The 14,616-nt window shown below is 32.6% G+C and overlaps 1 pseudogene; it reads left to right on the top strand.

The window, feature by feature from the left end:
• The first annotated feature begins 1,298 nt into the window (after positions 1 to 1,298).
• Positions 1,299 to 14,616, top strand: part of LOC120141792 — a 34,178-nt pseudogene continuing 20,860 nt past the window's right edge.

Here is a 14,616-nt window from a genome sequence, read left to right on the forward strand (position 1 = left end):
GTATTATTGTATATCTCTTAACACAAACGATGGTGTTAGCTTAGTGGCTCCACCCTGTATCTTTCATTTGCGTGACTCAGGTTTGAGTTTGCCCATGACCCAAATTTTACTTCTTTGTAACTTAATTTTCTTCTAATTAGGTGGTGACATGTGTCACCAATAACATATATCATGATCATGTGTTAACACATGTCAGATCCTGGTTAAATGATTAATTTATTAAATTTTATTTAATTTAGGACCAAATTGATAGCATATATAAATAATTAGGTGGTGACATGTGTCACCAATGACACGTGTCATGATCATGTGCTAACACATGTCAGATCCTAATTAAATGATTAATTTATTAAATTCTATTTAATTTAGGACCAAATTGATTATATAAATAATAAAGACTGAATGTATAATAATGTCAATTCCTTTTAACTGTCACTTCATCATTTGTATCAATTGGTAACGACTAGTGGCTTAGTTGAAACAGTTAAATAATTATGTTGTATGATTGATAAATTTAAAAGATCGATGACAAAAGTAAAAAGGGCTAGATAGTTAAGTTGTCAACCTAGTAGTTTACACTTTTATTTATACGTCAAAATAACATTTTATAAATTTAAAATTCGAATTATTTTCAACCTCTTCTATATCCTAACTACTTTTTTAATTAAAAAATTTCTTCAACAGATAAGAATTATACTATTATATAAAAAATACGTATCACATGAAATAAGATGAAATTAAATAATAATAAATCTGACATAATTGAATTTAATTGAATTATTTTGGAATTTAGGGTTTAGAATGAAATTGAATTACTTTGGAAATTGGGGTTTAGAATGAAATTGAGGGCTATTTTGCAAGTTTTAAAAGTTGGGGGACCTAAATTCAAGTGTCTGAAAATTTCAATAACCTTTTATATAATTTACCCTAATTTCTAACGGTGGTTTAAGTTGGGGGACCATATTGCAAACAGAATAAATGTTGAGGGACTGTATTGCAAGTTTTAAAAGTTGGAGGACCTAAATGCATGCTTCAGAAATGTTCAGTGACCATTACTATACTTTACCCTATAAATTATTATATGATCAGACGGTTCGGACGGTGTGTGGTAGTTCAATCTTAGCCATCCACGTGTAATGAGTGACTGGTCGAATTAGGCTTCTTCGATATTTTCTCCCGTGAAACCACATCCTCCAATTTATCGTATCCGATCCCCCACGAGAAATTCAAAATTTGTTTTCAATTTAGTGCAACAACGATATAAGTCCGTAAGGTTGTGGGGCAAAACGAAAAAGAAAACCAAACAAGTGCCGTTTCTAAACTCTCTCAAATTATCGCGTTGTTTTGAAGTTCTTTTTTTTTTTTAAATTTTAATCTTCTAATCCTATTTCATTTTCCTCCATTATTGGACACTATAAAAGGGGATAACCCTCCTCCATTGATCTGCCATCACCAACAAGCAAAGCATTCAAATATTTTCACTCTCCCAAAAAACTCGGAATTTCTTTTTATTTGTTATTTGCGTTTTCTATTTTCTTTAGTTTTAGCGATGGCGTTGAAGAAAACCTTGGTGGAGAAGCTTTTCAATATATCTAAAATTTCTTCACAAGCTGTTACGAATTGCCGGATTTCCTCATCAACGGTTCAAAACAGAATCTCGCAGAATGCCGGAAAAACTACGACCGACATGGCCCCGGATCCACGTGATTGTAAAGGTGACAGTAACGGCAATGGCGTGTTCAGGCGGTTTCTTCATAAAGTATCCAGGATTTCACCGGCAATGACGACGTTACCGATGGGGAAGAATTTGAAGGAGAGGTTGAAGGAGATTGATATGTCGAAGGACCGTATCCGTTTGGATGGGTTGGGTCCGCACATAACCGTGAAACTGGCGGTGCCAGAGGTGGTTTCTCTGTCGATTCAGGAAGCTAAGAAGTTGTTAAGGGTGGCGCAGCTGGAAGTGGTGCAAACGAGGCTGAGGGAGACTGGCAGAACCTGGATTTCTTATTTGGACTTTATTCAGATCTGCGGAGAGAGCTGTTCGGATCCGGAACGGGGACTGCAGTTTGCTAAATTGTTAGACGAATCTGGGTCCGTTATCGTTCTAGGAAACGTCGTCGTGTTACGTCCTGATCAGGTGGATAAATTTTCCCCTAATAATTATCCCTTGAAAGTTTCATTTGTTTGCAGATGAGATTCTACGCTTGTTTTGGCTTACAGATTATGCATATGGTATTCGGGAAAAAATAAAGATATGTTCTATACGAATTTATATTTGATTTTTTAGTTTAATATAAAAAATAAGTATCTAAATATTTTTTGTTTAATTTTTTTTTGTTAAAAACAAGTGTCTATCATTTATTCTAATATATATTTTTAGTTAATTGAATTGTAATAGCTGTTAAAAAATTATTAGGTGACATGTATTGTATTTGTATCTTTTATAATTTTAAAAAATAAAATTATTATTATTTTTTAGAAAAGCAAACTATTTTTCTATTTTATTTAGTTTTAGCGATGGCGTTGAAGAAAATCTTAAGGTGGCGTTTGGTTCGTTAGAATATTTATGAGAAAATTAGAATCTGTGAAGGAATTAAAATCTGAATCTGAAACCTGTTTGGTTGACAGGAAATTGAATTGGAATCCAATTCCATATTCTGTTTGATTCGTATACACGTCAGATGAGTTTGATTTCAGTAATGTAAAATGACAGAATTGTCTTTCTTGTTTTTTTGCTTAATTTTAATTTGTTTTATAACTTATATGTAGCAATATATTATAAAATTTTTTAAAATATTAAAATTTTATTTTATTGATTGATTATTTATTTCAATAAATTATAAAAATCATACTAATAAATATCATAAGTTAAAATTATCCTAATTAGGGATGATCATGGGTCAGGTTGGGTCGGGTTTTTGGTCCACCCGACCCGAGAACAAGGGAACCTCCACCCGAGACCCGACCCGAATATATGAATTAGAAACCCGACCTGAAATAATAAAAAATTTATTTTTATTCAATAAAAACAGTGACTTAATTGAAAAAAATTATATAGAGAGGGGTATTATTGTAATTATTCCTAAATATATAAGGTAAAATTATGTATTTTTCACCCTAAACCCAAACCCGACCCAAATATCAAAATTAAAAAACCCCGACCCGACCCGATCCCAAAATTTTAAACAAAATCTGACCCGAATATAAAAAGATTGATGAGGGTAGTTTGGTCAAATTTCACATTTCCTCCAAAGGATTTCAATTCGATCATGTTATAAATGAAATTTACTTTCTCCCTTAATGGAATTGAATTCCAATTCCTCATTTGAAAACTTGAATCAAACATGGGAAAGTGGTGAAATTGGATTTCAATTCTTCTTAATTCCCAACGAACCAAACGTCACCTAAGTTATCGAACCCCACCACCATTAATTTGTTGAAACATTTATGAATTTAGGGTTTAAGGATTTATAAATTTAAGGATATGATAAGGGCAGTGTCGATTAGTGGGCAGACGGTGATATGTGGGTGATTATTGGATGATAAAAGTGATGATGAGAGATGACCGACGAGAGTTAAAATTAAAAATTTTAAGATTTTGAGTTTTTTTATAATTTAAAGAAATATAGGTCTTTTTAAAAATACTAATATTTTCAAAAAAAATAAAAAAATATAAATATAATATAATTTTAAAATAATAGAGGTCATTTAATATATTTTTTGAATATTATTATAGTCTAAATATCTAAAAGTATAATAGATAAAATGTTTTGTATTTATTTTAAAGGAAAATTTTTAAAATATTTAAAATAAATTTAAAGTATTATTTAAGCATTTATTTTTATATTAATCCTTATTTTTTTAGAATGAAAGTTACCGAGAACTGATATGGTTTTTTTGTGGGTATTTTTGCTTTCTCTTTTTTCGACAGGATTTTTTACGCATCGATCTAAAAACCGTGTAAAAGGTTTCCAGGTTTGAGATGGTTTCTGAGAACCGAAGGATCCCAAATTAGAAAGCCCTACGGTGTTTCTACACTGTGATTACAAAGATCACTACATTGTCAGTTCTTATCGTACATTGTCAGTTATCGTGGGGTTTAAGGGGTAAAGCTATGGATTTGGGGTTTTCCTAACACCGTTGCCTTTACCCCCACCCCATTTGTTTCTTTAAAACAGTAAATTTTACTGATAATTCATGGGAGAAGATGACGGTGGGAAAGTGAGACACCTGGTTGGTTAGGCGGGCGATGGGGTTTTCTTTTTATTTTCCTTTTCAACTTTTTGATTTGTGGGTAGGGTAGCAAATGCAGAAGAACAGTTAAAATTGATTTATTTAGCTTAATTTTAGACGAATCTGGAAAGAAATTGGAGCACAATTTGTGTAACAATTATTGAGCTGGAAAGCTGGCTTGAACGGCCTTGATAAGGATAGGAACTTGACATCAACTTTTTCTTTTTTAGCTTTTTATTTCTTATACTCAAATGTTTTCATCTTTCTTGGTTTTTAACAATTTTGTTTGCCCCCTTTAAAAAAACCTTAAATCACATTTCTATTTGATTTAATTTTTAAATTTAAACAACAAAACCTTATTTCCATATGCAATGGGATAAGGGGAGGTAGGATAGTAGACTGCCCCCAACGTCAGATTTAGAGCAACAGAAAATTAAAAATAAAGATAAAATATAATATATGTATAAATAAATAAATAAATAAATAAATAAATAAATAAATACATAATTGAACAGTCTTCATATGCACGTATGTATGTGAAGTAACCCCTGCAAATAAATCTCTGCGTAAAAATCTCTGCATATAGACAGAAACGTAAGACCCGACTAAATTTAAAAGGAGGAAACATGAAGAGAATGATACACAGAAGTCAACGATAACAAGCTATGACAAGGAATATAGTTAAATTGGTTAAAACATAAACTAAGGCAACACTACTCTGCTACCCTAGTTCTAAGCCTTCATAAATTCCAATGACAGAAACGTATAAAAAGTAGAAGTCATGAAAATTACTACAAAGGAATTAAAAAGAAAACAGAGATGCTACACCCTATGACTGTGACCCACACTACTCGGCTACCATAGTCTTAAGTCTCCATACTTTCCTATCAAAGGTTATATCTTTGGTAAGGACTAAATCCTTCAAATCAAATCTCAAGCAGACTACCCACTTCCTCCTTGGTCGTCTTCTCCTTCTGGCATCGTCGGCTGTAATCGACTCTACCTCTTGACCGCATCCAACAGTTGTCGCCTAAGGACTTGCCCAAACCACCGTAGTCTTTCCTCCTTCAATTTTTAAATTTAGTTTCTTGGTTTTTTTCGGGATCATTATTTTGAAGAAAAGAATCCCAGATTGTATATTGAGCTATGTTTTACCCAGAATCGTTCCCCCCCCCCATTACAGGTTGCAAAAGCACTGGGAGGTCTAATTCCTTTACGAGTACCCAGTCCAAATAACCCTAGAAGAAACGAACTAGTAGAGTTGGAGAAGAAGAAGGCGGTAATCGATGAAAAAGCGGATTCCTTGGTCCGTCGAGAACTGTGGTTGGGATTAGCGTACTTGGTTGTTCAAACGGCAGGGTTCATGAGGCTAACCTTTTGGGAGCTAACATGGGATGTGATGGAACCCATATGTTTCTATGTGACGTCCATGTATTTCATGACTGGCTATGCATTTTTCCTCAGGACATCCAAAGAGCCTTCATTTGTTCTACCAGAGCAGGTTGAACGCAAAGCAAAAGAAGCTCATCAAGGCTCATAATTTTGACATCCGTAGGTATAATGAGCTGAGAGAAATATGTTATCCCAATTCATCGTCATCGGACCAAGCCTTCAAAACGGCCTCATTTGATCATTCTGAGAAAACCCAGTTATAGGGGAAAAAATAACAATAAATGGAAATAATACAGTTTTGTTTTAGGATTTAGGCGCGGCTTTGTGTAATATTCTGCGAGTCTTGTTCTTTTCTTATCCCCTTCATATTACCCTATCAATCCTTTTTTTTCCCCTTTAACATTCTGTTGGGGTCATATCATAATATTTGTCTTGTTTCAATTTGGACAAATATAGATGAAATCATTTGAATCTTTAAATTAATAAAATATATCTTTTGTTATTTTCTTTAGACTCTAATCCAAAAAATTGATCTTCTCTTTGTGGACAATATTGGGTTAGACATGGAAAATAATATTTATTTCGATTCAATAATTATGCCTTCGTAATTTCAAAATCTCGAATCTGAATTTTGGGTATGAAAAAGCCGGCTGTTGGAATTATTTTGGAGTCGAATCTGGAAAAATCAGTCCATTTTGGAGTCGTCCCCACGTTTAGTTACAAACATTGAACAAATTCCTTTGTTGCATATTTACTATCTCCTCCAAAATTTTTACAAATTCCAAGTGCAGTGCACAACGTTACAGCCATTCCATCCTCCTCCATTCCTCTCACGTAGATTTATAAATTCCTATTTTTATTTATTATGTTAATCGTTTAAATATTATCATATTTCTTTACCATTTCTATAAGGATAAAATAGTTAGTCCGTCTCTACTTTTTCTTCTTCAAATTTTGAGATTTTTTTTTTCGATACTAAAATTATTTTCTCTTTGATATAATCATTGACATCATCTACATTTTTCATCAAAATTGTTTATTAAGTATGTTTAAATTGAGAAAATTGTTCTCAGAATAGATCTTTCAATATGCAATAGGAATTAATATGTACGACAAGATGAAACTTTTTTAAAATATCAAATTACTTTTTTACGATGGTAAATTTGAGTGTTATAATGTACTTTTAAGTAAAAAAATATTTAGGGTTAAATTGAGCAGTTTTTTTATTTGGGTTCAGTATCCATTTGGACTAAACTTTTTATTCCCCTCTTTTTTGTAGGAATTATTCCACAAAATTTAACAGTAAAATTATTTACAAGAAAAGAATGTGATTGGATAGAAATCTCAAAAAACAAAGACATCTATTAGAAGTAACTATTATCGTTATAAGAAGAAGAAAAGAGAGAGAGAGAGAAAAAAAAAGCAGTAAATATTTATTTAGCAGTGATCAATGAGAAGAAATTTAATTTGAAGGATCTTCACATATGAGATGTAGTTTTAGATTCTTACGGGAAGCAGATGTTAGGTGAACTGAATCAGATTTGTTTTTATAAAAAGTGTCTGATCAATTACATTACGACATGACAACCAAAATTGGCTACAAAATCCCATTCTCATCAACAAAACCAAGCTCCTGCCTTGTTCCTTTAAAACACTGTCACAAATGGTTGCCTCACAAGAAACTACCCCGAAGCTGGCAAGCGCTCCATATATTCAGATTGTTTTAAAAAGAAAAAAACTCGAAGGATTATTTCCGTATTTTATCCAAAACATTAATGGAATCAAACGCAATGCAAGTACATAGGCTTGGGAGCATTCAGTGCTTGGGACTTTGATAATCTGCTAACGTCCGCCGACGAATCTAAAAATCAAATTTCAACAAAAACCTTTAAAACAATCAAGGTTTAGACTCATTTGTCAATGTTTATATTAAGAACTAAATGTGATATTGGGAATTTCAGCAGTTGCCAGCTTTTAACAATTCACATCTTGTTTAAAACATTATCTTTTTCTTCCCTTTAAAAAACATTACCCTTTCTGCCTGTAATATTCAACCATTAGTAAATATTAATATATAGCTTTTTTCTTCTTCAAATAACTGCATAAATTAAGATTTGCTATTTGTTCGTTAAGCACCTTCTTTATGTTTCATGAAAGGGGGAGATAAATTTTAAGAAAATCACAGCACAAAGGGGTTGGGGATTTACAAATCAAAGTTACTTAAAATTAGTAAAGATTACGTTTGAATTTATAAGGTTTTTTTAATATGATATTTAATTAGACATGAGTTTGGGGTTTATGAGTATTTCAGAACCTATATCAAAGAAAAAATATTTTTTATTGAGGCCAGATTACGATTTTATGATTAAATTTGTAATTTAGTTTTAATATTTTAATTTGATAAAAAAAAATTCATCTAATCTTATAATATTATCGACTGGTCTAAATGATTATTTTATTTTTAAACAATAAGAGATTTTTATTAAACAAAAGTTAAAGTACAATAAAGTTAACACAAACCCAACATAGAAACTCAAATGGTGTGAAGAAAAATAAAACCAAAACCTTTTTATTGAATAAGTTTTCTAAAATAATCCTAACAATTATTAATAATGACATTTTCTCTATTCAAAACAATATACAATATTGATGTAGGTGTGGAGCTTTAAAGAGTCAATCTAAGAGATGGTTCCGTGAACAATTCTAAATGCATCGTTAATTGTCGCAAAATGGCGATCTAATTATACGAGACCATCAATCTTTCCTTATCAAGAGTTGCATCATGATAATGTTGCACAAAAGGCCAAATTAGCACAACGATAGACAAAACCATGACATAAAACAAAAGAAACAATTGTGTCATAAAAGCAAACAAAAGCAAACGCTTCAAAAATATGTGAAAAGAAAGAAAGAAAAATGAGAAAAAATTTATTTGGGAATGGGCGAGGATTGATGCATGATTGGACGAGGGAGGTGGAATGGGTGTGTGGTGCCTTTCGAGGTAGACCTCTTCTTACTCTCATCTTGAACGTGGCGTGGAATGCATTTATTTATTTTATTAGGGAAGAATGAAACTTTCGATATTTTAGAGATCTTAGGAGGAGCAAGGATGTTGTTTTTCAAAGCATTCGAGCCTTTGTTCGATTGAAATTTATGGGGAAATGTATAAATAAGTTGGATAGGGTGAATGCTCGATTGTGTATATATTGGAATATTGACTAAGAGTGTAGGGATGATTGTTTTTTTTGTAGCAACATACTAATTTTATTTGGATATATAAACGAAATTTATTCCAAAAAATGAGGAGAATATTTATTTAGATCTAAATAAAAAATTAAACGAAAAGAAAAAAGAGACGAAGACGTAAATCAGTGTCTAAGACAACATTTTAAAAGAAAAACTACTTTTAGAGAGTTGGAGAGAAAACTAGACAAAGAAAAATTAATAAAATCATCCTAAATTTATTCAAAAAATAAAATTATCTCATATATTTTTTGAATAAATTTAAATTGTTCTTCAAGAGAAAAATTTGTGAAAAAACAAAGTTGTCTTATATTTTTTTATTAAATAAATTTGTCCAACAAAAAATTATGAAATAAAAAAGTGATTGTTCAATTGGATCGGCCCGCAGAGCCACATTGGGTCTAGGTAACGACGGCCTGTTATCTTTCCACTGCAAGGAGAGGGAACTTTTCGCTGCTCTGTGAAACCAGCCTCACGCGGTGCGTTCCTCTCTAAGAGCATCGAGACCCATGCCTTCGCTCATGACCCGAAGCCCAACTCCCTGCTTGGAACAGACAGGCCAGAGCATTGTCGCCATGGACCCGACCCTGAGGAATGTGCCAAAGTCCAATCACCTTAATGCCCCCACTTGGGTCACAAGCAGGCATTACCCCACTCGGCAAGCATATTGTTCCTTTATCACATATTTAAATAGCACAATTTCTACATATTTCACTGATGTGGGATTGCTTCTCCTTTTCTTCAACCTCTCTTGAGGTGTTATCCCAAGCGTGAAACACCTTTATACTCAAATTTGATGATTATAAAATATCAAATAGAGTATTCTGGATGATAAACCTACGAATCACGAAAGAAATGGTAGCATTGCTTTTGTTCTTTTTTATTCAGACAAAAGTCCCGTAATTGCAGGCTTTGATCAGATGCATTGACATGGAACTTGAACCCAATTAAATTGAGTCAAAAGGGTTGACAGAATGCTTATAAAAACAAGTAAAATTGTTCGATCGAAGTAAAACTACTCGGGTGTAACTTTCGAATATGGATATATGATCTGACTTCAGCCGAGGCACCCCATTTTTGTCAATCAGTAGAGCAGTAGCAGGAAGATAAGATTTGCATTATCAACAAATAGAGTGGAGCTTCAGAGAGACAATTTGTGAATTTTAGTGCATGGTGAGACCACATTCTTGTACGAGAGTTTGGATTTTAGCATCAATCTCTTAATCACGTAAGAATCAACAAATCCCTCTTTCGTCAACAACCATGGTAGCCTTGGTAACTTCAGATTTTGGTGAGCAAATGAACAGCCAACTTACTCGAGCACCCTTGGTAGCTTTATTCTAACCTTTCCCAAAAAAATAGCCAGATCCAACGGCCCTAGCTGTTGTGGCGTTGATGCTAGGGATGGCAACGGGCTGAGTTCGAGCCGGGTATTGCCCCCCGTCCCCGTTTAAAAAACCGGTACCCATCCCCGTTTAAAAAACCGCAGGGATTTAAAACGGGGATCCCCATCGGGTAATCGGAGAAAACCGCGGGGAAACGGGTATCCCCGTTTAGCATAAACGTTTATTTAAACGGGTATCGGTAGGGTTGTTCATTCGGATAATTCGGTGGCCGAACCGACCGAACTACCATTAACCGAATTAACCGATTTTTTTTTCTTTAACCGTTAATCGAACCAATTTTTTTCCGAAAATATTAACCAAACCGAATAAATTTCGGTTAAATTTTGAATTAACCGAAATTTTTTAGAATTTTCGAATTTAATACTAGAGACCAGCTGTTGTTCCATTTGCTAGGGAAGAACGTGATGTTGGTATAGGTCCCGAGGCTGATTTTAATATGGCTAATTCACATGTTTCGCTTTATCAGAGGAACGTTAAAGCTTGTGTAATGGAGACAGCTTGTATGAGATTATTGGATTGCGAGGTGAAAATGAGGGTTGCTGTCAAAGAGATGAAGACAATATGCAAGTTGTATTGATTTTAAATTCTGCTGGACATAAGTTCCAACTTGCCAATGCTAGTGGTGGGCTTTAGGTGTGTAATGGTGTACTGGACGAGGACCCTACAGCAAGTACACGTTCTTTGGAAGTGGCACAATACCACCAAACCAACCAGACTTTTCCCATTTAACTAGACAATGTTTGTCTATTAAAAGATATTAAAGGTTCACACGTGATTGCAAACAAGAAGTGTAAGCACTATTTTCACGATTAAAAGAAAAAAAGAATATTATGAGACATCGAAAATTGAGGTAAATTCTAGAAATTGAAGCGGAGACGATGTTTTAAAGTAGGGCAGTATGGGGTGAAAAAAATAATAAAAAATATTTAAGGGTTAATTTAAAATATGTTATTAATATTATATATAAAAAATAATTATTTTTAATATTTATCGGGCCGGGTAATCGGGTCGGGTAATCGGGGCGGGGATTACCAAACCCGTCCCCGTCCCCGTTTAACATAAACGGGTTTTCCCCATCCCCGTCCTCGTCCCCGTTTATCATCCCCGAACCCGACCCGTTAAATTCGGTTTTCGGTTTTCCCCGTCGTGTTCGGGTTTTTTTGCTATCCCTAGTTGATGCTTAAGTACGAAACCCTAATCCCCTGTTGGATCAGACAAATGGGCTTCGTCTTACTGGGCTCCCACCGAGCTTGCTTTCTAGATCAGGATTGCATACTCAGTTAGGCTTCGCTGTTGGACCCGAACTTGGATTTTGAGTTTTTGGATCTTCTCTTTAATTGGACCTATTTTTTTAATAAATATAACGTAATAAATATAATATAATATATAATATAATTCTAATATATAACAACTATAATAGTATACTCTATAACAATATAAATACTACGATATATATAATATATATATAATAATAATATAAATACTATAATATATATAATAATATAATAAATATATATATTATAATATATAATATATAATATAATACTATAATAATAATATAATATATACTATATATATGATATATACTATATAATATATAATATACTATATATAATAATACACTATATATTATATAATATACTATATACTATACTATATAATATATAACATAAAAGGGTCCCGGATGAAAATAGGTGTCTACAACTACCCCTCTTTGCCCATTTATCGTGTAACAAAAATAGGGCAAAGATAAAAAGGACACAGATTTTCGTTCGGTATGAATGGATTCCAAAAGCGAATTTGCTCCCGTGAATATGATATCTTTCAATGTGTAGTTGAAACCGACTCAATTTTATAGTCGATTCTTTTATCAGATATCCCCCGTTGTTGATTTGAAATTCGATTCAGTTATGAATCTACCCGATACTGTCGTCGAGTTTGGACATCTAGTCCAAAATCCTCCATTGTGGAGTTGAAATTCGACTTGAAAACTATGTTTAGAAAATAGCTCATAGCTGTTGAGTTGAATTACGGATGACTCATTTGTCGTAGAGTTGAGTCGATCTTAAATGACTTTGAGCACGATATCATTCGGCATGAAGTTGAATTACAGATGGTCTTATTCTAGTCCAATATCTTTCATTGTGAAGTTAAAATTTGACTTGAAGACCTTAGATCGTCGTGAAGTTGAGTCGATTTTGGATGGCTTGAGCATAATATCATTCGTCGTAAAGTTGAAATTAAGCTCGAAATCTGCACTGGAATATGGCTCATCGTTATCGAGTTGAACCACTTTGTAGTTTATTTTGGATATTCTTCTAGTTCAATATCATTCTTTGTGAAGTTGAGCTGATATAGAGTATTTTGGGCACGATATCATTCGTCGTGAAGTTGAAATCGTGGATGACTCATTCGTCGTGAAGTTGAGTCAATTTCGAGTGTCTTGGGCACGATATCCTTCATTGTGAAGTTGAAATCGTGGGTGACTCCTTCATTGTGAAGTTGAGTTAAGATTGAATATTCTTCTGAGTCAGATATCCTTCGTCGTGAAGTTGAAATCTAACTCGGATAAGTTGTTTTAATTTAATCTCGAGTGTTCTTCGAGTTTAATATCATTCATTGTGAAGTTGAAATTGATTTTGACAAAAATCTGCAAAATTATACACATTTGTGCAATGCTATAGATGTGATGTTCTTATGTATGCTTAAAATGTGTATGCAAATATGTTATTTTATGATTTTCTGTCTTAGAGAGAAGTCTTGATCTCTTTCTGTCAGTCTTGATTTTTCTAATCCTCTGATGTTTATTCATACTTAATCAATGCTTTTTCTTTTCCTCATTGGATTTTAAACTGGTACCCGCACCATTCCTCCGAGTATCGTGCAAGAACCTTTATCAACTTCAAAACACATGTACTTTTCATGAAATCTTTATATAGTAATGCACAATGATTTTTTTTCAAGGTGAATAAATCATTTTTATTTAAATTCAATGCAAGATGTTAAGAAATTGGGTTCTCTCAGAAAATGATCATATTAATTTATGAGGAATATTCAGAAAAATCCATTAATGTTTTTATTTTTATAGTGAATAAAAATTAATTTTATTAAATAAATAATAATAAAATATAAAAATCAGAATTTAAAAAACAAATTATAGAAAATAAATAGAGTCATCAAATTAACCAATTATTTCTTTAAAATTATTAAACAAACCAAACTAACTATTAAGTAACAAAAAAATATTATATAGTTAAAAAAAACCTTAACCAAATAACTCAAATATATATATATAAACAAACACCATTATCAACATTAAATGTAAGAAAAATTCTACAACGCTCGTCAAGCGTTAATGAGCACGGTAAGCGATGAGCATTGTAAAATTAAATAATTAAATCATAAAGTACTCAAAGTATAATTATAATTTAGTTAAAAAATTAAAGTGTATTTTAATTAAAATACAATAATTCTAAAAATAACTTTTTATAAATTTATTTTAATCAAATTAATTCAAATATAAATTTGGGAAATTTATAAACCTTATTTTATTTTAATATCTTTTAAGCTATCGCCACTGTCACTGCTATCATAGTCGTCGACGTCACTGTCGTCGCTATCACTGTCGCCTTTGCCGCCACCATCACTAGTGCAACCAATACCTAAAGCAAGTTTTACTAATGATCCCTAACCTGAAGTCCTTAATTAGTGTAATTAGAAAACCCTAATAATCGAATTAAGTATCATATTTACTAAATTATAACTCAAATTAGAACAATCGAACCCTAATTTTTACATTTAAGTCGTATTTGGTAAACCCAATATTGATTTCCTGATTGTTGTCCCGTCGTTCGTACCGTTACACTGATTCGTTCGTATCGATATGTGGGCAAGTCAATATCGGTGCCCTATGCGTATTAATATGATATTCGTATACTGTTTTGGTATTGAATACACGTACTGGTACTACATATATGAGTATCGGTACGGGTGGCTATTTCGTGCTTTGTGTTATGTTAAGTGTGCATGCTTATATTTTATCTTTTTCACGTATATTATGGATCTAAACTTAATGCCTTCAAAACAAGTTAAGATGATGAAGTGTAAGCGTCATATCAATATGAATTTGGAGAAGACAAAAAATGTGGTATATGCATTATAATTAACTGAAATTTAAGCAAATTCAATAAAACAACTGGTACCATAAAGAAGCGGCCATAAACTGGAGAGTCTTGACCAATTTGAAAGATTATTTAATGTAGTTGAAATAGCTAAATTTTGGGTTGTTCGAATACATGTCCTACCGAAACATAATTTGTAACTTGCTATCCTATTGCCTAGC

The sequence above is a fragment of the Hibiscus syriacus genome, unplaced genomic scaffold, assembly GCF_006381635.1.
Source record: "Hibiscus syriacus cultivar Baekdansim isolate YM2019G1 unplaced genomic scaffold, ASM638163v2 tig00110813_pilon, whole genome shotgun sequence".
NCBI lineage: Eukaryota > Viridiplantae > Streptophyta > Magnoliopsida > Malvales > Malvaceae > Hibiscus > Hibiscus syriacus.